Source organism: Castor canadensis, chromosome 4 (assembly GCF_047511655.1).
Source record: "Castor canadensis chromosome 4, mCasCan1.hap1v2, whole genome shotgun sequence".
In the NCBI taxonomy this organism is placed as follows: Eukaryota; Metazoa; Chordata; class Mammalia; order Rodentia; family Castoridae; genus Castor; species Castor canadensis.
Window position 1 is genome coordinate 176,857,439 of NC_133389.1, and position 24,888 is coordinate 176,882,326.

The window sequence follows — 24,888 nt, forward strand, 5'->3', positions numbered from 1 at the left end:
GAATTGATAACATCTTTATGACCACAGACAGAAACTACCCCCAACAGTAGAGCCTCCTCAGAATAGACCACCGTCTAGGCTACAGTAACCCTGGATAACAACCTCTCCAGAACCCCTGAAGAATAAGGCCACACCTGTGACTGGGACTGTGTAACTATGCATGCCCCTCTCCCCTTGCCCCCTGTTCTTTGTCTATTTAAACTTATAGCCCATGTCTGAAGCCCAAAGATGGCTGAAGATGGGCTGAGTGCCTACTTCGCCTCTTGCCACAGTGTGTCCTGAGTCCTGCAGTAAATCTCCTTTCTCTGCCTTTTACCATGCCTCTTTTGTGATTTGGCATCTGGGAGTGAGTGGGTGGACCTAGCATGTGGAAGCACAAGATTCACCCTTAATGTGGATGATACGCTTCGCGATTGGATCTTTGCTTCTCTCTTCAATCTTTTTTTTTTTGGAGGCACAGGGTTTTGAACCAGGGCTTCACGATTGCTAGGCAGGCATTCTTACTGCTTGAGTCACTCTGGCAGTCCTTTTTTCGTGTGTGTGATGGTTTTTTTCAAGACAGAGTCTCAAGAACTATTTGCCTGGGCTGGCTTCGAACCACCATCCTCCTGATCTCTGCCTCCTAAGTAGCTAGGATTACAGGAGTGAGCCACCAGCACCCCATCATCTCTCCAACCTTATCCATTTCCAATTCCCCTCTTCAACCCTAAGCTATATATACCGAGCTACTTATATGAAAGTCCCCAACCTCACCATGCTTTTGGTACCACCTACATGATTTTCCTCAACATATACCCCCATCTTCAAGTGACTAGGTCTTATTCATGCATCATGTCTCTCTCTTCTGTAATTGCCTATTTACTTGGGTGTCGTTGCTGGACTCTAGTTTCTCTGAGAGCTTCGTTTGCACTGTACTGGGTAATTATTTGCTCTCAATAAATATTTGTTGAATAAACAAATTCTAATGAGATTTGGAGCAGGTTTGGTGAGTATGAGGGTGTGAGCTGGGAAGGTGGATGAAGTGATGCAGAGTTCAAGTTTCAAAGGTAGAGCAGTTCCCTTAACTGTAGTGTCCAGGGTGGAGTGAGGCAAGTGACTGTTGAAGTGGAGTGGAAGGTCACTGGAACAGAGAACACAAGGGAACTATATAATTCAGTATAGTCAATGCGTGGCACTTGTGTAGTTCAGGTGAAGGCAGGCACTGGGTGGGGTAGGAGGGAGGCTATGAGTCAGGCTTCAAAGTCCTTTCATAGATGATCTGATTAAGGCAGGGAGGTGCCTTCATCCTATGTCCCAGTCTCAGAGGGGACAGGAAGGAGAATGGGATGATGGGAGGTTCACACAGGACCAACACTGACTCAAGCAGGATGTCTCCCCCCATCCTTCATCTTAGGACCCTGAGTTCTGTGGGTGCAGCATGGAGAACTTGAAGGGCCTCTGTTTGAGAAGGTTTCAACATGAAGAGGTGGGAGAATATTCTAGAAATTGATTGCTCCTGCAAAGAAATTTCTTAGTACAAACAGCTTTGCTGAGGTCCCAATCAAAGGCTATAGAAGGTGTGTCTCCAGTGTAAATTCAGGTGATGTGGTTCCTTCCAGTTTGGTTTCAGAATTTGTCACAACCCACTGCTCCAGAAATTTCTTCGAAGTTGCTGCTACAATTCTTAGTTGTCACAGGTTTATCCAGGTTAGGAGATTAATCTGAACTACTATGCTCAACCCTAAATCAAGTAGTTAAAGCCTTACACATGGGATTATTCCATCCCTATGCATTCTTTTGTTTGTTGGTTTGTTTGGGGGGACTGAGGTTTGAATTCAGAGCTTTGTGCTTGCAAAGCAGGAACTCTACCCCTTGAGCCAGGGTCTCTCGAACTATTTGCCAAGGCTGGCCTAGAACTGTGATCCTCCCAATCTCAGCCTCCCAAGTAGCTAGGATTACAGGTGTGAGTGACCAGGACCTAGCTCCCACATATCCTTTTATTCCACGGGAAACTGGGTCTTGTTTTTATGGAATATCAATACAATAAAGGTCTCTCTTCACCACTACATTAAAAAAGAATGTTCACCTTAAAACCTGCCATGGGGGTAAAGTCTTTAATGGCAAAGTTCCAAAATTAGATAACATTTGTGGCCTCCCTTGAATCTCACTTACAGAGGGCCAGGTACCTGCCTTCCACAGCAAAGAGGAGCACAGGTACTGCCTGTTGACTTCCTTCCCAGCCCAGACTGCTCCCCAAGGCCCAGAGGCCTCCTTGTCAAAGAGACTGGCTTCGTCATGCTTAAAAATGATGGTTGGTTGAATGAACTATGTTTTTTGTTTAATGCAGTGCTGGAGAATCAAACCCAGGAACTCACACATACTAGGAAGCACTCTACACGAGCTAAGTCACCCAGCTCCAAATGGACTTTACTTTTAACAGGCTGATAGTTTACTTATACTTTTTCTCTCCATATATTTTCATCTAGCTAAGTTCAGATTAGTTTTCTTTGTGGGTGTCTGTTACATTTTTGAGGGGGGGGCTTGGTACCATGCCAACAATAATAATTAGCATGTCTCTGTGTCACCCCACTCCCAACTTGTTAGAAATGCAGAATCCCAAGCCCCCATTCCAGGCCATCAGAACCCATATTAGCATTTCAATAAGATCCCCTGGTAATTCACACACCAGTTGCAGTTTTTGAGGCTGTCATTCCTGAAAACTGCTCCTTCCACAATCTTGGTGTCTGATCACTTGGCTCCCTAATTGTTTCACTCTATTGAGCCACCACCTTTACATGTGTCTCTCCTCGCTCTGCCCCGTCCCATCTCACTCCTTCCTTGGGATTCAACAATCTACCATTATTAATATTTCCTATGTACACCTGCCCCTTCTTCCCCCCTCCCTCCTTCCATGGAACTATCCAACAAAAACAGCCTTAATAGAATCCAACTTCCCATTTTCCTGTGCCTGTAACTTCCCCACAAAAGGTGACTGGTAAAAACATAGAATGATCAGTACTGGTTGAGTGACTCAAGTGGTACAGTGCCTGCCTAGCAAGTGTGAGGCCCTGAGTTCAAATCCCAGCACCACCAAAAAAATTTTTAAAACACGGAATGATCACCCTGACTAGTCATTTGCACCTTATCCCCTCAAATTTTTAACACCCCCCCCCCACCCTCTTTGCACTATAAGTGATGGCCTTGCTTCCTGTTTCACTGAGGAAACAGAAGTCTTCAGAAGGGCCCAGGCACATGCTCCCCATACCTTGTCTACCTGGCCCCTGCCTCTGTGCCCTCCTGATCCTATCAGTGGACCCTGCACCTGTTCAAAGCCAGACCTCCATGAGCTCTGCACCCTTTTCTTCTTGCACACTCAAGTACAACCCTCCAGAAAATGCAATCCCACACCTGCGTCATCAAATTTTCTATTGAGCCATTAGCATTAGCATTTAAGCATGGTGTGTACTGTCTTGAAAAAAAAAGAAAAGAAAGCAAACAAACAAAAAACCCTTGCATTGACCCCACACTCCCCTCCAGCTACCACTTGCCCCATTATTTCTCCGCTTCCCTGTACAAGCAAAACTTCAAGAGAAAGTCTACACTCATGGTCTCTCTTGAGTTCCATTCTTTCTAGAAATCTTTCTAGGTCTCATTCCATCTAGAGACAACACCCATCAGGCTTTCCCATGCACCTCTCCTGAGAAACACCTCTGCCAAGGGCACAGGCTGCCGCAATGTCATTGAAACCAATGAGCTATCCCCAACCTTCGCCTCACTTCCTTTGGGAGCAAAGGTATATCTTCCTTCCTAAAAGGTATCCCTGGTTTTCCAGCAAGCTACTCTCCTGGATATCTCCTCCAGCCACCCTGGCTCCTACTCCCTTGGATGCTCTGCTGCTTCCCTGGCCTCAGTGCTGGGGGTCTTGGGTCAGTCCTTGGCCTTGCCTTTTCTTAACACTCTTTGTCTAAGTGGTTTCATTGTCCTGAGGTTTTGGCCATTCTGAGGACCCCCAAATCTCCATCTCCAGCCTGGACATCCACTTCAAACTCCAGACTTCCATATCCAACTTCCTCTTGCTTGGGTGTCCAGAGGGAGCTCAACTTATTAATATGCCCCAAAAGGAATCTCTGAGTTACTCCTTTATATCTGTCTCAAAGTCTTTCCTATATCACTAAATTGTATCTTAAAATTTCTTGAGAAAATAAAACATTAGGAATCAGGAACATCCTGACAACTCTACCTTGAGAATGTATCCAGGACTTTCCCAGTCTGGTATTTTCTTCACTGAATTCTCTCTCTCTCAGCATCCAAGGCCTGCATGCTGCACTCTACCCATGAGCTACACCGCCAGCCCCACTAAATATTGTCAATAACCTCTACCTAGTGTCCCTACTGAAAGTCTTGGGCCTTGGATGTGCTCCTCACACCACAGGGACCTTTTGAGTGTCAGACCACACCCCTTCTCTGCCCCCAAACCCTCTACATAGCCTCCTACATCCTGTAGAGGAAGCACCCAAACCTGGGGTGGGGGCGTCTGCAGGCCCCACCCCCTCCTCCTCTCTGGGCCTCCATACTGTCCTCCAGCTCACAGGGCACAGTCCCTCCTCAGGCCCTTGGTCTTGCTGCCACCTCCGCCTTCCCACACAAAGCTCACAGGCCATCATCACCTTCTTCAGATGGCTGCTCCCCTGAGAGGCACTGGGAATAGAGACACCCTGAACTTTCTTTCCTCTTTACCCAGTGCCGTTTTTCTCCATAACACTTCAACCTGGCCAATAGTGTATGTATGGCTTTATTTGTCATTTATCACAGGAGCAAGGACTGTTCGCCTAGAACACTGCCTGGCACACAGGAGGTGCTCAACTATCTTTTTGAATTACAAATCAGAAACAAACACATATGTGACATTTTTATGGACCAGACTGTGTGGTGTGACTTTTGAAATGCGTTACCTATCCTCTTAAGCTATGGCAGGCACTACAGTATTATTACACGTTTTAAAAATGTATGAGGACGCCCAGGTAACTATGGATACCCCAGGGGAGCTGGGTTTTAAATTCAGACTGAGTTCTATTACTCTGCAACATTCCATCACTTTCTTCAGTGATGGAATCACTGATGGAATCATCCTCAGTCAGAGGATGCTACAATGAAGTTGGTGTTCCTCGCAAGTTTGAAATAATCGGCTCCTGGCCTGCTTCGCAGAAGTAAAGCTTGAACAGTTAAGGAAGTGGTCGTTGACGATGGGCGTGTGTTCCTCCACGACCAGCGTTCAGACGCCGAGGAGAGCTGAACACTAGCAAGTAAGTGGCAGATGGGGGAAGAGGAACTCCTGCTTGGCTTCTGTTTTTCTCGGCGTCCCCAGCGATCCGGTCTCGCGCGATTGCGGTGCTCTGAGTCCGCCCCGCCGCCGGGGGCGCCCAAGGCCGGAAGAGGGAGTTACGGCGCCGCCCGACGTCGCGTCTTCGGCGGCTGCGCAGTACGCACGTCAAAGCCGGGCTCTGGTCGGAGCGGGGCGCGGGGCGCCGGGAGCGGCGCGGCCTGAGAGAGACTGAAGCTTCAGAAGCCGGGCGAAGGCGAAAAGGCAAAGGCGGTGCCGAGCTTCTCAGCAGCAGCCGCACCCCGAGCGAGTGCAGCAGCAGCGCGTCGCCCACCGCGGGAGCCCCTGGGCCACCGTCCGCCCGCGCAGCCGCCGCCGCGGGAGCCTGTCGCCGGGAGCAGCAGCAGGCGGAAGACAACGGAGGGGCCGAGCGCCCGAGCCGCGCCGCGGGGACCGAGCGAACAGCCCGAGGCGGCGGCGGCGGAGGACGGGGACGGCGACGACGCGGAGGCGGAGAGGGAGCCGCCCGGCCCGGCCCAGCCCCGTGAGTGACCCCGGACCGGCTCTGCTCGCGGCGCGGACGCCCGCCGGCTTCCGCCCTGCCCCGGCCCCGGGCTGCTTGCCTCCATTTTCTCGGGTGGTGGCGGCCCGGTTCCGGCGCGGTGGCTGGAGCGGCTCCGGCCGGTGTCGGGAGGGCAGGGAAGTGCGGCCCGGGCCAACTGTCACTCCCTCCAATGCCCCGCGTAGGCTTCCTGTTACTGGGAGGCAGATACCATCTTTGTGGTCATCATTTGGGGAAAATGCCCAACTGATCTCAGGCTAGCAGTCGTGCGGTCGGCGCGTTCCCGGATTCGGTTAAGCGCTGACTGCGCGCCCGAGGGACTCAAAGGTGAACTGGGCCCCGAGGTCCCCTCCCCCGGGGAGCTTAGGCTGTCGTGTGGGAGATAAGACGAGTACACAAATAACTGCGATACCACGAAAGAGGTGATAAGTCCTGGGAAGGAGCTACAACGTGCTAGAAAGGTGCCCGAGGAAGACCGGACCCGGCGATCGCTTCCGCCTTAGCACGAACCTGGAAGGCTTCCTGGGCGAGGCGGTGCCTGGCGGGGGCTCTGAGGACTCAGTGGGATTTGGGAGAAGAGGGTTGCAGATGAGTGGAGGGGCAGCAAAGCTAGAGGACAGAGGTGCAAAGGCACGGTTTAGAAATCTGACTCAGGTTGTTGGTGAGGGCTGGGCTGGGCTAAAGAGGCCATATTCTTGAATGCAATAGGGGAGCTGTTGGAGCGGCGTTCTCGGAGAAACTTGGAGCTCATTTCTCAGTGACTCATGAGCCCGGAAATGTATGCTAGGGCATATTAAAGGCGCTCTTGTGAAAGAAAGGGGAGGAGGAGGCCCCCGTCAGGACTTGACATTCTGCCCCTTGAATATAACGCAGCTTGAGATCGATTTTAACAACTTCCCGGATGTTTAAGTAAATCCATGACCAAGCAAGCAAAGGACCTTTCGCCGAAAGCTTCATTAGATGTTAGGCTCGGAAGAGGTTATAGAAAAATGTGCGTAAAATAAGCTTATCTTCCACATAAAGCCGTTTCTGTTGGGTGTTCCCCTAGAATGCATCAGAACTGCGGATTGGGTGTCTACACTTTTAGAATTACTGAGCCGAACCTAAATTACTACTTTGGGATGGCATTTGTGTTAAACAATCTAAGTTGATGACTTGTACAAATCAAAGTGTTATTATTATTCTAGAGAGAAAGTGGGACATAGACCTTTTCCTACAAAGGTAAAACTTGTTTTAGTTAAGAAAATACAGTAGAGCCAGAATTGAAAGTTTTTAGCTCTGTTTCATAGTTCCTTGAAATTTATTGCTGGATTTGAGGTCTAGGATGGGTAACCTGTGGAAACACTTTAGAACCTCTGTTGGTTTTGTAAGCACTTACTTGTTTGTATGTTAACAAGTGAGTGCCAATTTTTTTCAGTTTCAAAATTTTGTTTATCAAATTAAGACATCGTTGTAAAGTGCAGAAAGTACTAGAAAGAAAATTTCTCACTATGTAACCCAAGCTGGCCTGGAACTTGGAATCTTCAATTGGGATTACAGGTGTGTACCACCACACCCAAATCAGTATTAGAAAAAAAATTTAAATTATTTTCTTGGGCCAGAGGTATGGCTGAAGTGGTAAGAGTGCTTGCCTAGCAAGCGCAAGGCCCTTAGTTCAAACCCCAGTACTGCCAAAAAATGAAAATTATCCTTTTCTCTTTCTTTTTTTTTTTTTTTTTTGTGGTACTGGGGTTTGAACTCAGGGCTTACATCTTGAGCCACTCTGCTAGCCCATTTTTGTGTTGGGTTTTCTAGATTCTTGAGAATTATTTGCCTGGGGTGGCTTCAAACTGCGATCCTCCTGATCTCTGCCTCCTGAGTAGCTAGAATTACAAGCGTGAGCCACCTGAGCTGGGCAGAAGATTATCTTCTTAATCTTACCACTTACATTAGGTTACTATTAGCATTTTTGCATATTTCCTTGTCAGTTTTTTCCGTGCATATTTTCTTTATACAAATACGTGTATTTATGCACATTTCTTTCATTAAGTTTTTCTTTTGTCATAATATCTTCATTAAAAATATTAAAAAAAAAACATTTTTATCCAAGCAAGGGAAGTCTTAAAGGAATTATTATTTTGTTGACAAAGTTTCATTGCTTACTTCAAATGCAGTTCAGTAGTCATGCTTAGTAACTGTTACTATGGACAGAACTTTTTCAAAGTCTTGTTTGAATTGTATTTATTAACTTATAAGATTTAAATCCTATGGCTTTTTTTTTTTTTTTTTTTTTGTGGTACTGGGGTTTGAATTCAGGGTCTACACCTTGAGCCACTTCACCAGCCCTTTTTTGTGTTGGTTTTTTTTTTGAGATAGGGTCTCAGGAACAATTTCCCTAGGCTGGGCTTCAAACCATGACCCTTCTGATCTCTTCCTTCTGAATAGCTAGGATTATAGGCATGAGCCACCGGCGCCCAGCTTCCTATTGCTTATTGAATAAAGTTTTTATTGGTGGAATGCATGTGATCATAAGGTGTGGAAGAGAGTTCACAGATCTCTGCTGTATGAGCAGATGTACTTAGAAGACAGTATGAAAAACTTACTTCTGTAGTTGGTATACAGTCTCCCATACACTATAATGCAGTGCTCCTACCACCTCCACTCCACTCCTGAAAAATAGTCTTTATACTAGGGTCAGTTACGTAGGTTAACTACTTTTTGATCATGACATCACACAGTTTCAGGCTGGATGCATTGCTTTTTTAGTTGGCATTTTGAAAATCAAATACAGAATTTGTTATTAAATGATTTGCTACAACTACAAAGAGGCTTTTTGTTTTCTGATTTCAAGGCAGCTCACTTTAATTCATTAGCATTTTAGACTGCAGGTCCTTGTATTAAGTTAGTTTTTCTCCATGTGCTTTACATTCTGAAATGTAGTAATGTCTTTGTTTCTGTTTCTAATGTCATATAAAGTGAGGTGCTGAGTTAGTAAGTTTTCATAAAGTTAATTTTAAAAAATAGCCAAGGAAGTCCAGGTTAAGAATGGGGTTAGGTTTTGTCATTTTATTTGGATTTTTGCTTATATGTTGCCAGTGTGTCTTTGTGTAGCCTAGGCTGGCCTCAAACTCATGATCCTCCTGCTTCAGCCTCCTCTGAGTGCTGGGATTATAGATGTGCACCACCATGCCCAGCTTAGCACTCTTACTATGGAACTGGACCCTAACCACTTATCAGTCCAGAATATGGGGGAGAGCAAAGTGAGGCAGATATTTCACGACCACCATTTGTAGTATAGGTGAGTCTGGGAATAAAATAATACATTTTTCTGTTTCTCAGGCTCTCCAAGGATTCTGAGAAAGTTACTGTGGTCCTGAGTAGCAGAGCATAGGTTGAAAGCTAACAGCTTATTGCCATCAACATTTTTTGAATGTGCACGGTCCTTCATTGTGCCATTTGTATCTCATGAAATGTCTTAGTCTTACTGTGCTTTTAACTCTCTCTTGTAATGGAAGGGAAGGGGAGGGCAGAATTGGGGTTTGCAGCAGCTGTGAAGTTAAGCCAGCAGAGGAAAGAAGGCATGCAGAAAATTGCAAGGTCAGTCAGGTGTGAAGTGGCCCCAGTGGAGGGAGATAAAGCCTGGCCGTTTGTGTTGGCTGTGTCCCTCACATTTCTAACTTGAGATTTTGATGCTTGGACTCAGAATGTGGTGGTTTTGGTGGTGCTAGGATTTGAACTCTGCCTCACACTTTGCTAGGCAGGTGCTCTACCAATTGAGTCACTCCGCCAGCCTGGGTTTTGTGTTGGGTTTTTTCTATGTAGGGTCCCTCGAACCATCTGCTAGGGCTGGCTTCGAACCACAATCCTCCTAATCTCTGCCTCCTGAGTAGCTAGGATTACAGGCATGAGTCACTGGGGCCTGACTAGAATATAGTGTTTTAATTTATAGGTTTATGTGTATACTTTTTTGTTTGTTTGTTTTTGAAGCAAGGTCTCACTGTGTAGCCCAGGCTGGCCTCCAACTCATAATCCTTCTGCCTCAGCCTCTCATGTGCTGGGATTACAGGTGTGCATCACCATACCTATCTTTATATGTGCATGTGTATGTGCGTGTTACAGAGACAGAAAACATAGTTAATCAATACTTAGTGGCAGCCTGGTTTTATATGGTAATTATTTCTTTGGAGCATTATCCAGTGGTAAATTGTTGAGCACCAAGGAAGTACAATAATGTTAGAACATCATACTTAGATTAATTTTGATAAAATGTTTGAGAAACAAAATACACATTTTGTAGCTTGATCTTAATTAAGTTTCTACTTTTATAATGTTGTCTAATAAACTGTAGCTTGCTCTTTTACAGGGTATTGTTAATGTGTCAGTCACTGTTCTTTCCCTCCATGGATTATAAACCAGCTGTATTTAGGCACAAATAAGAAATAGCATGAGGTTTTGTTGTTGTTGTTGTTGTTGTTCTGTCTACAGGTCCTTGTCTTGGATTCTTAAGATTTGGAAGGGCAGAGTGGACCCTCTCCTCTCCTTTCATGAGTCTGTAACCTAAGGCAAATTCTTTAACAACTTTGTAGCTTCGATTCCCTGAATGGGAATAATAATAGATCACAACTCAGAGGTTGTAGGATTAAATAAATTACTGCATTTAAAATGCTTAGAACAAGGCCTGGCACATATCACATACCCAGACATAAGTTTTATGATGCTAATAATAGACTGTTCTAGGTGGAAGAAACTTCAGAATTTCAGAAACAATCTAGTTGGAATGGTTTTTCTGCAGATGGGAAAACTGAAGCCCACTGTAACTAGGGCATATTTGGTTAATGTAGGTGGAGTTTTCTGTAAAATGAAGTCACTTGCCTAGGGTTCCTGCACAACCTATTAGCTGTATGACAGGACCTCCAGCCGGTTTTCTTCATTCTTCATCTACTTCGTTGTGCTTTTTGCAATAATGTCTTTGAGACTTTTCATTAGCGTTGGCAAATATTATATTCACAAACATATTAAACGGTCTTGATTGAGCACATAATCCTTTTGGTTTAATATACTAATGTTCATAGTAGTAATATGGTTGGCAAATTTGTTGGGATGGCTGTAAGTTGAAAAGGGCAAAGAATCAAGGAAGATGAATAGAAATTGTACCTAAATAGAGTAACAAATTCTCATTTGTGTACCATTACATGTTGGGCAAACCTCTGATATAAGTAGTATTGTCCCCCACATCTTTCCAAATGGGAAACCAAAGTGAGGGATTTGTTGAGGTAGGTACCCAGGTTTGCCTTGCTTCAAAATGGGTACTTCCTGGAATGGGGTATGACTTTGTCATCTGAAATACTTTTTATTTTCCTCCATAGCATCTTGGTTTCTTGCTGAACGTTTTTGGTTGAGTATTTTAGAATGAAGATTCATAAATAGAGGCTATTAAGGATTTTAATAGGTTTCCAAACAGTAACCACATGTTATAATCCAAAATGAGATGGTTTGTGCTAAATACTTTAGTTGTATAGAGTCATGGTTTGATTAGAGGTTTATAGTATAGGTAGGCCAGTAGGTAGTATTTATTTTTCATGTTCATCTTGTGGTGAGGATGGGAGGCCTATTGCAGTGAAAAGGTAGAAGCCTAGGAATTGGCTGGGCTGGGTCCTAACTGGATGACTAATGGTGTTGTCACTCTGGGCAAGTAACTCCACCTCTGGGCTTCAGTCATCCTGTCATTACACCAAGGGCCCGGGTTGAAGACCCCTCCAGGCTTGCTCCTGTTTTCCATCATCATGTCTGTGTGTAGGTTTTGACTTTCTTTTTTCTCCTGCATTAGGCAGCTCAGGTTTTGTTTGTGGTCTACAAGTCTGTTTCTTTATGAGAACTGTATGGCATGTGACCATGCTTTCACATTTTCTTCCTTCCACTTGCTCAGATCCTGGAGTTACTTCATAGTACTGAAGTTCTCTGCATAAGGTAAATGTAAACATCAAAATGTGTATTTTCTTATTTTCTACCTTCGTACTGATGAATAAATAATTAACAAAATACATGTTGTATGGTTGAAAAGTACAAGCTTATTAAGTCAGGTAATGATTAACAAATCCTCAAGCCCCACATGAGTTTCATTGTCACAATTGTGTTGTGAAGTTCTATGAGCTGTTTGTTTTGGGGAAAGGAAAAACATTAACCAAAGGCAATGGGAGTGGAAAATAAAGGACAAAAAAATGTAGAATCAAGTTTGGAGAAATAAAGAACAGTTCTAAGGGCAGTAGCATTTGGCTGTAATTGCTTCTGATTCCCTATTGGCTAAAGGTGGTATGCTAGCTTAGATGTAGGGTCCTTGCCAGCCCAGGGTTCTACCACTGATAAAAGATGAGGGTGTTACCACCATGGGTATTCATAGCTCGTCAAATAAGTATTAATTAGTTTGATCTACATGCAGATCTGCTTTTCTTTTTGCTTGGGCATTATGCTGTATATTGTTGCAAGTGCCTATCCTCAAGTTATTTAAGCAACTGTTGCCTTTCATTTTATCATCAGTTCATCTTCTAGATTCTTCAGCAGGGAGGCAAGAACCCAGGTCACTAACACGATCCCATGCAGATGTTCTTTTGGCTGTCATCCCTCTATTTACAGTGTGGTTTTCTCCTCTGTTCAGCTTTTATTTATGTGTGAGTTATAAATTGTATAGTTTTGTCTCTAGATTATAATTTTGAATTATAAATCAAAAAAGTTTGATTTAAGGATTTTTTTTTCTTTTTAAAAAAGCTTGGAAATCTCTCTTTTCTCCTTTCTTCTCCCAACTTATGTTTTCATGGTATAATACATTGTTTCTGTAAACATTAAATGGTACAGCCATTTTGAAAAATGCCTTAATTGCACACTTATTAGGATGGCATTTAAAACATTTAGTTTCTGATGGGGTGATAACGTTTATCAGAATTGTGATTCAAGCAAATTGAAATGATTTTTTATTTTCAGTTTTGTTGAGGAAAGGAATGAACACTTTAGACCAGTGGCTTTTCAAGCCCCATTTTAAACTTAAACACACAGTGAGAAAAGAAACATTTTTGTTCAGTGACCTACACTCAAAACTGATAATGTTATGAAATGATTTTGAAGCCTTACTGTGTATGATATTTTTCTTTATATCTTAATGCTTGCTTTGAGGTGCTAAAAGTAATTGCAATTTCAGATTCATTGTGTGATTATATGAATTTGTAAACTCATTAATATATTGTTATAGTGGGAATACACCAGGGAGACTGTTTTATAAGTGAAACTAAATCAGTGTTGAGGAGACAATAAGAAAGGGCTATGGCTATAGAAATCTGTATTTAAATTCCCATTGTTTATGCTGGGCATAATATTTAATGCCCATTCTTCCTTAGCTTCCTCATGTGTAAAATAGTAAGACTATAACTATCATGTGCAAGGTAGTTGTGAGGACTCAGTAAGAAACGCCATGCACAGCATGTCTGTGCTCTAAGTGCCTGGCCCGTGTCAAATTTTATGGTGACTGAAGCTCTCTAACTCTTTGTATTGTGTGTTTTTTCAAAAATATTTTATGAGTCCAAAATTGTTAAAGTAGCCTGCAAGTGAGCCTGAATTCTTTTGATCATTTTTGGATGAATCATTTGTTGTGATATCAGTCCTCTGAAAGAAGTTTTAAAATAGCTAAAAGAACCTACTTAGAGTTGTTTTGCCTTATAGCTACTGAGCTTCATTGTGTATTACTAAGCTTTATGCTATAATATTATATAGTTTCATACTATTCTTTCTGACAGTGTCTTTAAGCATGTAATTAAATACAAACGTACATACTTATCAATGATTAATTTAGCATTCTTCTAGGTTTAATTCACTAAAAATGAGGTAAAAGTTGTTTTATCCCCATTTTCGCAATTTTTAAAAATAGTTTCTCCACTAATATTTTTAAGCTGGTGTTTGATTAACAATGGTGGGAGCCAAATCCCCTATTGTCTTAAACATAGCTGGTTACTTCTTATGTTTATGTCATCTACTGAGGCATGTGAGTTTTCTGGCCCTGGGTTAGAATTTGCTGTTTTCATCTCCATTCGTCTTCAGTATGGCCTGAAGGTACTGAACTGAGAGGTTCTGGTTAGCATCATTGACACATGCCAGTAAGTATGAAAGCAGCATAAAAATTCTTTAGTGTGAGCAGTAGGAATGCTGCTGGTACATTGGTTAAGACTTCTAAATATTTAGGTTATTTAATTCTGTAAGAACCCTGTTTAAGCAGGGGTGGAGAGTGGGTGGCTGGTGGCTCATACCTCTAATCCTAGCTACTTGGGAAGCTAAGATGAATGGTGGTTCAAGGTTGGTCCATGCAGGGAGTTCTCAAGATCCCAACTTAACGAATAGTTGGGCACTGTGGTGTGGGCCTGTCATTCCAAACTACATGGGAGGCTGTCATTGGGAGGATCATGGTCCAGGCCAACTTGGGCAAAAAAGCAAAAACCCTGTCTTCAAAATAACCAGAGCAAAAGGGGCTGGAGGCATGGCTCAAACAGTAGAGCACCTGCCTCCCAAGCACAAAGCCCTGAGTTCAAATCCCAGTACCACCAGAAAAAGAAAAAGCTTATTTCATATCTTCATATTTTCATTTAATAAATGAAAAGAAGCTAAGTAATTGATCTGAAGTTACAGACCTAGAAAATGGCCCTAGATTCAAAACTGTGATTACAGAGCTTTTACTTTACCATACTTTACTGCCTCTACCACAAGATAGTGGATTACAGAATCATTCCAGAACAGAAAATGTTTGATAGAAAAGTAGACTGACTCTTCTGGTCAGAATGTGTGATATCCCAAATCACAGAAAGGGCAGGTAAATTGTTAATCATGGACTACATGGAATGTATATTTCAAAGGCCTCAACCTCCCAACCAAAAACAGGGAGCTCCAGAACTAGGTAGTGTAGATGTTACATGCTCTTTAAAAGAAAATTGAAAAACTTCAGGGGTGAGAATGTGTCTCAGTTGTAGGAGCGCTTGCCTAGCATGCATGAGACCCCGGGTTCCATCCCCAGCACTGGGGGAAAAATTTCATGTAATCTAGATCTTAGAAAAATATAGAAATTCATGTTATAAAACTAGCATAAATTGCAATTTCTCTTAGCAGAGTAACCATGGAAGTCCTAAGTAAAACACCAGCAAGTTCAGTTAAATAGGAAATTGTTGCTGGGCATGGTGGCTCACTCTAATTCCAGCTACTTGGGAAGGAGGTGAGGCAGGAGGTTTGAGGATTAGGAGTTTGAGGCCATTCTGGACAAAAGTAGCAAGACCCTATCTCAGAAACAAAATATAATAGCAAAAGGGTTTAGCATGCAGCCTTAGGTTCAATCTCCAGTACTGCAAAAGAAAAGAAGAGGGAAATTGTTAAAGAGGGCAGCAATTGTTATTTACTGTGTGCCAGGTGTTTTTCTAATCACTTTACCTGTATTATCTCACTTAATCCAAACAAATCTAAGAAAGAGGTTGACATTATTATTCTCATTTTACAGATTAAGAATATTAGGACAGAAGGTTTAAGGATAAGCATCTGCCCCCAAATTAGTTGCCAGTAAGCCACAGTGCCTGGCTTTGAGCCCTAGGGGTCTGGTACTTGTGTGTATCTAACACTTGGGTTATATCATTCCAATATGTGCCAAGATAACAATGTTAATTAAACAATTCTTCCTGATTTATGAGCACTTGAAATCAGAAAACAAAACAAGGATGCCAGTAATACTATTGATGTTTGCTACTGCCCTGACCAGGATAAGAGTACATCAAATGAAAAGTGTACTTACTGAAAAAAAATGACAGAAAGTAGTAATAATTGCAGATGGTCACAATCTTAAACCTAGAAAAATAAAGACAATCAACTGAAGAACTAAAAATGAGAGTTCAATACAGAGATTATATATCACATAAAGATGTTTAATAATTAGTGGCACTTTTCTTGCTAACAATATCATCGTAAGAAATACTGGGAGAAAAACATGACGATAAAAATTGTTGAAAGCCAGGGGATTTTATATGTAATATTTAGGATCTCTATCAAGAAAACTAATCTCCTGGACTGGAGGCATGGCTCAAGTGGTAGAGTGCCTGCTTTGCAAGCACAGAGCAAACTGTGAAAAGGATTTAAAAATGGAGAATATCATGTTCTTAATGGGAAGATTGAGCAAGAACATTTTTGCAAGTTGTCGCTGCATTATTGGCCAGAGAATACTGTTATTTTTTAAAAGACAACTTACAAAACTCAATAAAAGCTATGTGGAAACCTGGGCTGGTGGAGTGACTCAAGTGGTAGAGTGCCTGCCTGGTGAGCATAAGGCCCTGAGTCAAACCCCCATACTGCAAAAACAAAAAGGATATGTGGAAACCTACTACATGAACAAGGTAATATATTAGTAGAGAAGGAGAAAGTGTCATTTAGCAAAAGATTTTTTTCTTTTTTTCTTTTTTGATGGTACTGGGGTTGAACTCAGGGCCTCATGCTTGCTAGGATCTTACAATCCACCTACCACTTGAGCCACTCTGTCAGCCCTAACCTAAAGGTTTTTAAGTATAAAGGGTTGATACTTAAAATTGGTAACTGCCACTTGTTAGCAATCTCTTACTATTTTAAGTGTTGCCCTGGGTACTTTATTCATTTTAATTTGTAAGTTATTTTATCATTTTATAAATAATGGAGAATCAGACGGTAAATGTTTTACCAAAGGCTTTTGATGCACATTTCTACCAAACAGCACATTCTGGTGGGATTCAACATTGGGTCTGATGAGAGCTTATGCTGTTAACCCCCATATCTGCTGTCTTTCAAACAAGTTCTAAAACACTGAATAAATGAACAGTTAGTTCTGGTAGTAGCTAAATAAAATTAATGCAAATAAGCTGAGGGAGTTTTTAAAGATCTTTAAAAGTGGTAGTGTTTAATGCTAGTTGAGATATGTTGAAACACAAGAGAAGATAATTTCACATACTGCTGGTAAGGTGTTTCTGGAAAAATAGCTTGGACCGGTATATATTGAAGTTGTAAGTCAGGAAAAAAATAAAATTAATTTTTCATGCTTACTATAAGTGATTGCTATTGTCTAAGGGGGAAAAAAAAACCCTAGCTCTTATTGATTGTTGGGCTGCTTGCTCAACTGTGTGTATTGAATCATATACCTTAAATAGGTAAGTTATATGTGAATTATATATATATATCTTAATAAAATTGTTACTTCAAAATAGCTAGCTGTTTTAGCTGTTAAGTGGAAATGAAGATAGTTTACTTCTCTGAGTCTTTGGATTATTAAAGATACTTGAGAGGCAAGAGCTTTCTAATTTATGCTACTCTGATTTTATTGGCACGCCCATATGACGCAGTGTCATAGACCTATAGAAAGTAGAGTTAGTACTGAGAATATCTTTGTGATCAAAGGAGCGCTGATCACCTAGTGAAGTTATCTTTTGAACAGAACTCAGACTTAGTTTCAAAATCAGTCTTAAGACCACATGCAAGAGTTTCTAGGAGATACCTTCCACTCATATTTATTCAAAATTCAAACACAGTCTCTCACTATTGATCTTCATTTAGTATCTCACCTTGTGAAGAGTACATGAGATGACCCTAGGGGAATGCAAGGAAATATATTTAAATTTTTTTCAAAGGTAAATAAAAGCCAGGATAAAATAGTTCAAAGATTTGGGGAAGGGGGGAAAGCTCATGTAAAGACCCTGGACTATTGGGAAAATTTCAGCAATGAAATCATCCTCTTCTGATCCTTCAGTGATGGGGGCAGGATGAGATGAGTCAAAATAACGAAGTCTTTGCCTATAGGGGAAATGGCAGCTCGTTTACACCTGGCTTGGATTAGTATGGTTGGTAAGAGGTTAAAGAATTAGGAGGACATACTCTTCCTTAAGCTTGGTGAATTGTAGATGTTTACAGATTTGAAATTTCAGGTACTGCCGGGAGAGACTTGGTCATCACCAACGAGTATTTATGGGCACATGGTCCTGCTAGGCCATACTCTTAAGTGGAGAGTGCTTTGCCTGTGCTAGATTGAAAATTGAACAGAACAGAAAAGTTGGCTAGGTGGTCAGTTTAAAACAGATATCTTAATTGACCAGGGAAAATGCACATTAATGCCCATTGTTCTTATACACAATTGTGTGTCTTCTGGTTCCTCAAATTGCCCTATCTGGAGTATTCATTGACATCTTAACCATTTAGCAATGCAAAACTAGCTGTCTCTGCCTGGGGTAGCTTGATTTGGAAGCACTCATTCTGCTCTCAGAGCACTCACTTGTCCTCTCTGGAACCAAAAGAGTTTTTAGAAGATTCCCTTGACTTCCCTCTGAATGAGAGCTATGACTTAACAGCACTTGCAGTTCTAACATGTTCTACTCTGCCTCGAGTCAGAAACTTGAAAGGAGAGATTCTAAATGTAAGCACTTTGTGCCCAAATTCTGTCTTCCTCCATTATACCGCTTAGGAACTATTGGAAGAGAAGTTGGAGAGCTGCAGTGGTTTTGTTTTGCTTTTGAGACAAGTCTCCCTGTATAACCCAGGTTGCCCTTGAACTTGCCATCCTCATTCTTCAGCTTCCTGAGTTTCTGGGATGGCAGGTGTGTACCACCATACTTGGCAGAGTTCATTTTTGAATGGTTGATATTGATGCCATATATTCTGTGTCATGTTTCAGATCTCTAACCCCAAAAGTAGGTATGAAAAGAACTTGGGAGAATCAAAGATGGTATCTACTAGGCCAGTTTGACCCTACATAAGGTTAAGAGAAGAAATGGCTCACACCTGTAATCCTAGCTACTTGAGAGGCAGAGATCAGGAGGATCGAAGTTCAAAACCAGCCTGGGCAAACAGTTTGGGACACCCTATGTCAAAAAACCCTATCACAACAAATTGGGCTGTGGAGTGGCCCAGGTGAAGGCCCTGAGTTCAAGCCCCACGTACCACCAAAAAAAAAAGTGTTTGAGTCCTGCATTTGCAACTGCCCTTTTCAGGGATAAGGACTGAGGTACCAAACCTAGGAAGTGGCCCCTCTATTATTTGGAACTCTCATGTTTCTTCCAACAAAGGAGGGATTTAGTAAAGCTCTGTCTTGGGGAAGAGTCAAACATTCAAGGTGTGGGAAAAGGCAGAGATGACACCTGGATCTTACAAATGCCTAGAACCAGGAACACAAGCACCATTAAGGTGGTCTATTTTTACTGCATTTTCCTGCTTATTCACCCATCCTCTCTGCAGAACCAGCTTTTTCCACCTGTTATAGAACCTGGCCATCTGCATTTCTGCATTTCAAAGTGTTCTGTCTTGGTACTTCAGTCTCTGGGTAGAGACTGGCCTCCCAGGTTAAACATCTGACTTCCTCTGTAAGTTACTTTCCTGGCGCCAACAGGACATCCGCTGCAACTCTGTGAGTGCGTGTGGGACTGGGGGTAAAGTAGTAACCCATGCCCTTCCAGCAGAACCTTGTTGGAGTTACCTCATCTGATTTGTTAGGTGTCCAAGATAAAAGTTGAGTGGATTTCTAGGCTGTTTGTCTGCCCCAGCCCACATAGTTCTTTCTATCCTTATTTTGTCCTTTATCTCAAAGAAAAAAAAAAAGGAGGGGGGTTGTTGTTGTTTTGTTTTTTTGTGTGTGTGATACTAGAGTTTGAACTCTACCACACCACCAGCCCTTTTTTGGTTGGGTATTTTCAAGATAGGGTATTGGGGGCAAACTATTTTCCCAGCCTGGCTTTGAACCTCTATCTTCCTAATCTCTGCCTCCTGAGTAGTATTATAGAGGGAATCTAACATGTTCTCAAATGTACTCCATTCCTGACTAGAAAGCCACTACACCTACATTCAGTCAAACCCTCCCAGAATATGGAAGGTGGGCTTGAGGTGGATGCTACTCCAGGGTGGAACATTTCACATCATTAATCTTTTTGTCTAAATCACCAATATTTGTTGATCAGGTAGCATTTTGGTTTATCTTATCATTTGCAGCTTGTTTTCCATTTACATCATGCTCTTTGCCTGTCACCTTGCCCCATCCCCCTCAGCCCCACTTACATTCTTATTGTTTTCCTTAATTTCCTTGGGGAGATTGGAATAGAATATAAGATAGTGGTTTGCAAGTAAAGCTCAGCTGTTAGTTTATGAGTGGGATTTTTATGCTGGTTGAATATCTTTTGTGTATCTGGCAAAAACAATTTTCTATAAAGGCAGACATTTAAAACTTAATGTCTGTAGTACTTCACATGTAATAGAGGCTTGAACAATATGTTGCATAAGCTTGGAAATTTTTCTTTACATTTTTATTAGGATATATTAGTTATATAGTGTGGTTTCATTTTGATGTTTACATATGTGCTTACAACGAATCGTAATTAGATTCAACCCCTCCATTATTCCTTCTCATCCCTCTCCTCCCTTAGAACAATCTCCACAGGTTTCATTGTTCTATTTTCATACATGTATATAAAATATATCAACCATATTCCCTCTCCTCACCCGTTCTGTTTACCTTTCCCACTCCCACTAGTACCCACCCCTGCCTGCGTGGGACATGTTTCACCTTACTGTCTTGTTTTTATTTTAAAGCATATATTGATTGTTAAATGGGTTTTGCCATGGTATTTCACATATGTATATACTGTATACATGTATATACTGTATATTAATCAGGTGACACCCCCTCTATTATTCTTCTGTCACCCTGCTCCCCTATTCAACAACTTTCAATGTGTTAAGTTTGGAAATACTTTTATTTTTTTCTTCCATAAAGGAGAATGACGGTCACTAATCTGGCATTAAAGTAGAGGGTCACAGAGTGGGGAGGAGTTGGACAGCTGGTTCACACTACAGACGAGGCCAGACCACTGCTGCAGACAGCAATTATTTGACTATCAAGAAAAATAATAAAAGTCCCTTATTTTGATCTGTGCCATACATGTTGTTGATTGTCTTAACATGCTTTCCTTGTTCAGTTTAAATTAGAAATCTCCCCCAGACAGGATATCCCCTTGGCATTGCTACCTGTTTCCATCTTGGCAAGAAAATTGATAGACTAGATCTTGCAGGGTTCAACAAAGTTATGGTGCTAGACCCTCATGCCAAGTTTGGGTTTTCATATTCCTTTCTTAGTTTGATGTGTCAGTGTCTTGGAGCTAGGTCTTCAGTGTGGTGACAAGTGGGGAGGTGGTGAGACCAATAAGAAGTGGGGGACATGAGTGGGAGGACATAGTTATCAGTAGTCTGCCTACCACGTGGATTAAGGTAGTTCTTCTGGAACCTTTTGGTACTCATTGGAGCATCATTTCTCTCTGGCCTTCTGTTTGAGATATTATCATTTCTATACACTTGCTCCTGATATTGCTATCTACCATACTGTGACCTGAGCCAATGCAGATGTCATGCCCTTGAACCTTCAAAACTACAAGCAAAATAAACCTCTTTTCTTCATAAGTTAGCCTGTTTAAGGCATATTGTTTCAGCCATGAAAAGCTGACAATACACTTACTTAAAGTGTAAAGATGGAGATAATTGGTATTTTCCCTTCTGTCTTCCACCTTATCCCCAAAGAATTCGGTAAGGAACAATAGAAAACTAGGGAAGGGAGATGAAATGATTCCCTGTGTAGGGTTAATACCATACAAATGCATGTCTTTTGTCCTAGCTGGATGGAACCTTGTACATTGGGCTTTGAGCTAGCACACAGAAGGAAACGAGGTAATTCCAAGACAAGATAAAAAGCAAACTGACCTCTGAGGAGAAGCATAATTTTTGAAGAAATTGAAACCACATGGATCCTTTATTAATGTGAGCTCTAGATCTTTAGTTACTTCTCAAGTCTCTACAGTATCTATAAAGAATGAACTACTAGAGTTCAAGGTTAAGGTATCTTAGTGTAAGACAAAAGATAATGCTGTCCTGGAGTGCAGTAAGTCATTAGTTTTCTTTGTTGTTGTGTTTTTGTTTTGTTTGAGACAGGATCTCACTATGTAGCCCAGGCTAGCCTTGAACTCATGGTTCCTCCCACCTTAGCCTCCCAAGTGCTGGGATTACAGGTGTAAACCACCATGCTCAGCTCAAATCATTAGTTTTCTGATGCTCTTTGGAGCTGTGGACGTGGCTCTCTGTTCATGCCTCTGAACTTTGTATTAAAATCAGGTAGCAGAGAGGTTTAAATTTATCATTCAGGTGACTATTCTCACCTTAACAATTGGCTGAGCTATTGGGCAGCACTCACAGCTGCCTTTGAAAACCTAGCTTATCCAGGGCTTGGTTCCAAACCTAGCTATACATACTGACTTGGAGGCCAGGCCATTGTGTTCCTCAGAAAATACTTCTATGCTCAACATGTGACATGTTTGTTTATTGGATATGACACCATAAAGTGGTAGTTCAACAGTATTTTTTTTGGGGGGGGGATGAAGGAGAATGGTGGGGCATGGTGTGAATTCAATTACAATATAATTGGTGTAAGAACTTTTATAAATGCCACAATGTATCCTCACCTAGCACAATAATAAAAAAATATTTGTTAGCTGGGCATGGCGGTAATACCAGCACTCGAGAGGCTGAGAAATAGGGATCTCCGGCTTCCAGTTTCAGGCCAGTCTGGGCTGCATAGCAAGACTCTGGTTTTTTTTTTGTTGTTGTTGTTTTTGTTGTTCATTTGTTTGTTTTGGTTTTTTTGTTCTTTTTTTTTTTGGTTTTTGCTGTACTGGGGGTTGAAATCAGGTGCTCTATTTACCAAACCATTCTGCCCCTTCCCCCAAATATTTTATGCTGTTAAGTTCATGACATGGACACGTAATAAAACTGATAAGAGTGAGGTGTTCGCGCTGGAGAAGTGGACCCTCCCCTGCTCTAGAACTTAGCTAGAACAGGATTTAAAAGCTGCTGTCAGAACCATGGCTAATGTCATTTTAGTCTGAAAAAGTTTGAAAGCCTGGGTCAACAATCTCCCACCATTAGGGAACAAGCTCATTCTACCTGCCCCTCCCAGAATACTGGTAGCACCTTGTTTTAATCAATATAGCTTTCTGTTCAAACAACTATGATTTTTGCAGGTTGGCATGGTTAACAATAACTCCTCCATTTGGAAAACAAGTTAAAAATCAAGAAGGTAGAATTTTGGAGTCTGTATAGGTATGATAATCTTCATTTGCATATATGAGGGGTTTTTTTTTGTTTGTTTGTTTTGGTAACAGCACTTCCACAAACATTTAGTAATCACAATCACTTGAGTTGGTTCTTCTACTTAAATAGTAAAGGAAAAATGAAATCCTATGTCCAAAATTTGTAGAGGGAATAAAATTTCTCATGTAACTTAGTGTTACATGAGAAACTCTTTTAGTTCTTCCTATTGGGGGGGGGCTTAACTTTTATACCTCTTGGATATAAGATGCTTTTGTTGTACATTTTAGATACAACTTTCAGATTAGAAAGCAAATTTTCCAGTTTAATATATTCCCATGTCAGCACTTAACTGAAAAGCACCACTCCATAGTGTGGAATGCTCTTTCAGCAATCAAAGAAGGTGGGTAGCTGGCTGGTCCTCAGCAGCACAGGGGCTTCCTGGGAGCTTTTTGTGTTTGCCTTCCATCTCACTGGATACTTTATTACCTAGGAGAGCTTAACAAAATTACAAAATAATTTTGTTTCTTTATTGTACTTCAGACTGTTACATAAAGTTTTCCACTCAATTGTAATACATTTTTTGGCTTTTATCCAAAGTTTTCTATCTCTGACAGGCTCTTCAAGAAGCATTGGCGTCTGGTACCCTTCAACATACAGTGTCTTGTCTGTCTGAACTTGCTATCTGTATGACTTACTTGGAGTTTTTCCTACAGGGTATGGTGTATGGTGTGCTGCTGTTCTGTACACTGAAGCCTTTGTGCGCACCTGTCTTCTTATTGTACTTCGTGTCATTAAGGTCTCATCTTTTGGTCCATGTGCTGAGTTTTGGCTGTGTGGTGGAGAATTTTTTTCTGGCAAAAACATAAGCAGGAATATTCAGTTGACAAGTGAGGTTCAGTTACTTCCTCCAAAGTACAATGTTTTCTAACTTCATTTATTTCACTGAGAACTGTCCTCTCAACAAGATCAGACCTTCGTATGCCATTAGTGTGTGTTGGTGTGGAGGGTGAAAAGGATACATTGACTGGTTAGGTGACTTCTGAGTATCATCATTGGTAGAATGTCCACATAGTCCTCTAAAGGGCCATAAAATTGTGCATTTTGTGACTCTAAATACTTGCTTTGAAAAAAGTCTATTTACACTAAACTCCACTATACTGCAGCCTTTGAGCAGTTTAAAAAGAAAACAAACCTTCCTCCAACTATGTTGGTTCAGCTTATGCTGGTTTTGTGGCATGTTTGTGCTTTTGTGGGCATTCTGCCAGAACAGAAATAGTAGTTCTTGGACCTTGAAGGAGAGTCATTTTCCAGGTTTATATCTGACCCTGTTTAAGTTTAAGGCTATAAATTTTTATAAGAATTTTTTTTTCAAAATAGAGTTCTTTATCAGAATGACTAAAAGCAGAAACTGAAAATTATTTCACCATTTCCAGGTGTAAGTTCTTAGAATCACAGCATTTTAGTACCTTACTAATTCTTCAATTCAAAAATAAATTTCTAAAAGACTGTTTTTGTTTTCCCATATTTGAACTTTACTTCAAATTTTCTCATTTGTTTACAGTTCCAGTTTTAAACTAGGCATTCTTTTTAAAGGAATTATCTTTTTTTTAAAGGGCAGAATTGACTGTTTACTTTACTTATGTACAAAAATGTGGGTGAGGCCATGACCATATGGACTGTGTTTGCACAAACTTGTCACAAAATAAGTAATAAACTTAACTAAGAAAAATAGGTTATAATTTCATCCTTGAAGACTTATTATGGTTTCTCAGTCTTAAAATTTGGACATTGATTAGCATCTCTTTTGTGAAATTTGTGCTAATTTGTCTAGAAATAGTTAGAATTCACATTTTCCTGAAACTAGTCCTAAAAATGTGATAATGTAATTCTTAATTCCTTGGTA

The 24,888-nt window shown here is 41.4% G+C and overlaps 1 protein-coding gene across 1 annotated transcript in view; it reads left to right on the forward strand.

Moving 5' to 3' along the window:
* The first annotated feature begins 5,706 nt into the window (after positions 1–5,706).
* The window catches only part of Cab39 (calcium binding protein 39), an 84,882-nt gene continuing 65,700 nt past the window's right edge, over positions 5,707–24,888 (forward strand). The window contains exon 1 of the mRNA XM_020184147.2: positions 5,707–5,843. The gene's annotated coding sequence lies outside the window, so the exon portion shown is untranslated. The remainder of the gene's footprint in view (positions 5,844–24,888) is intronic.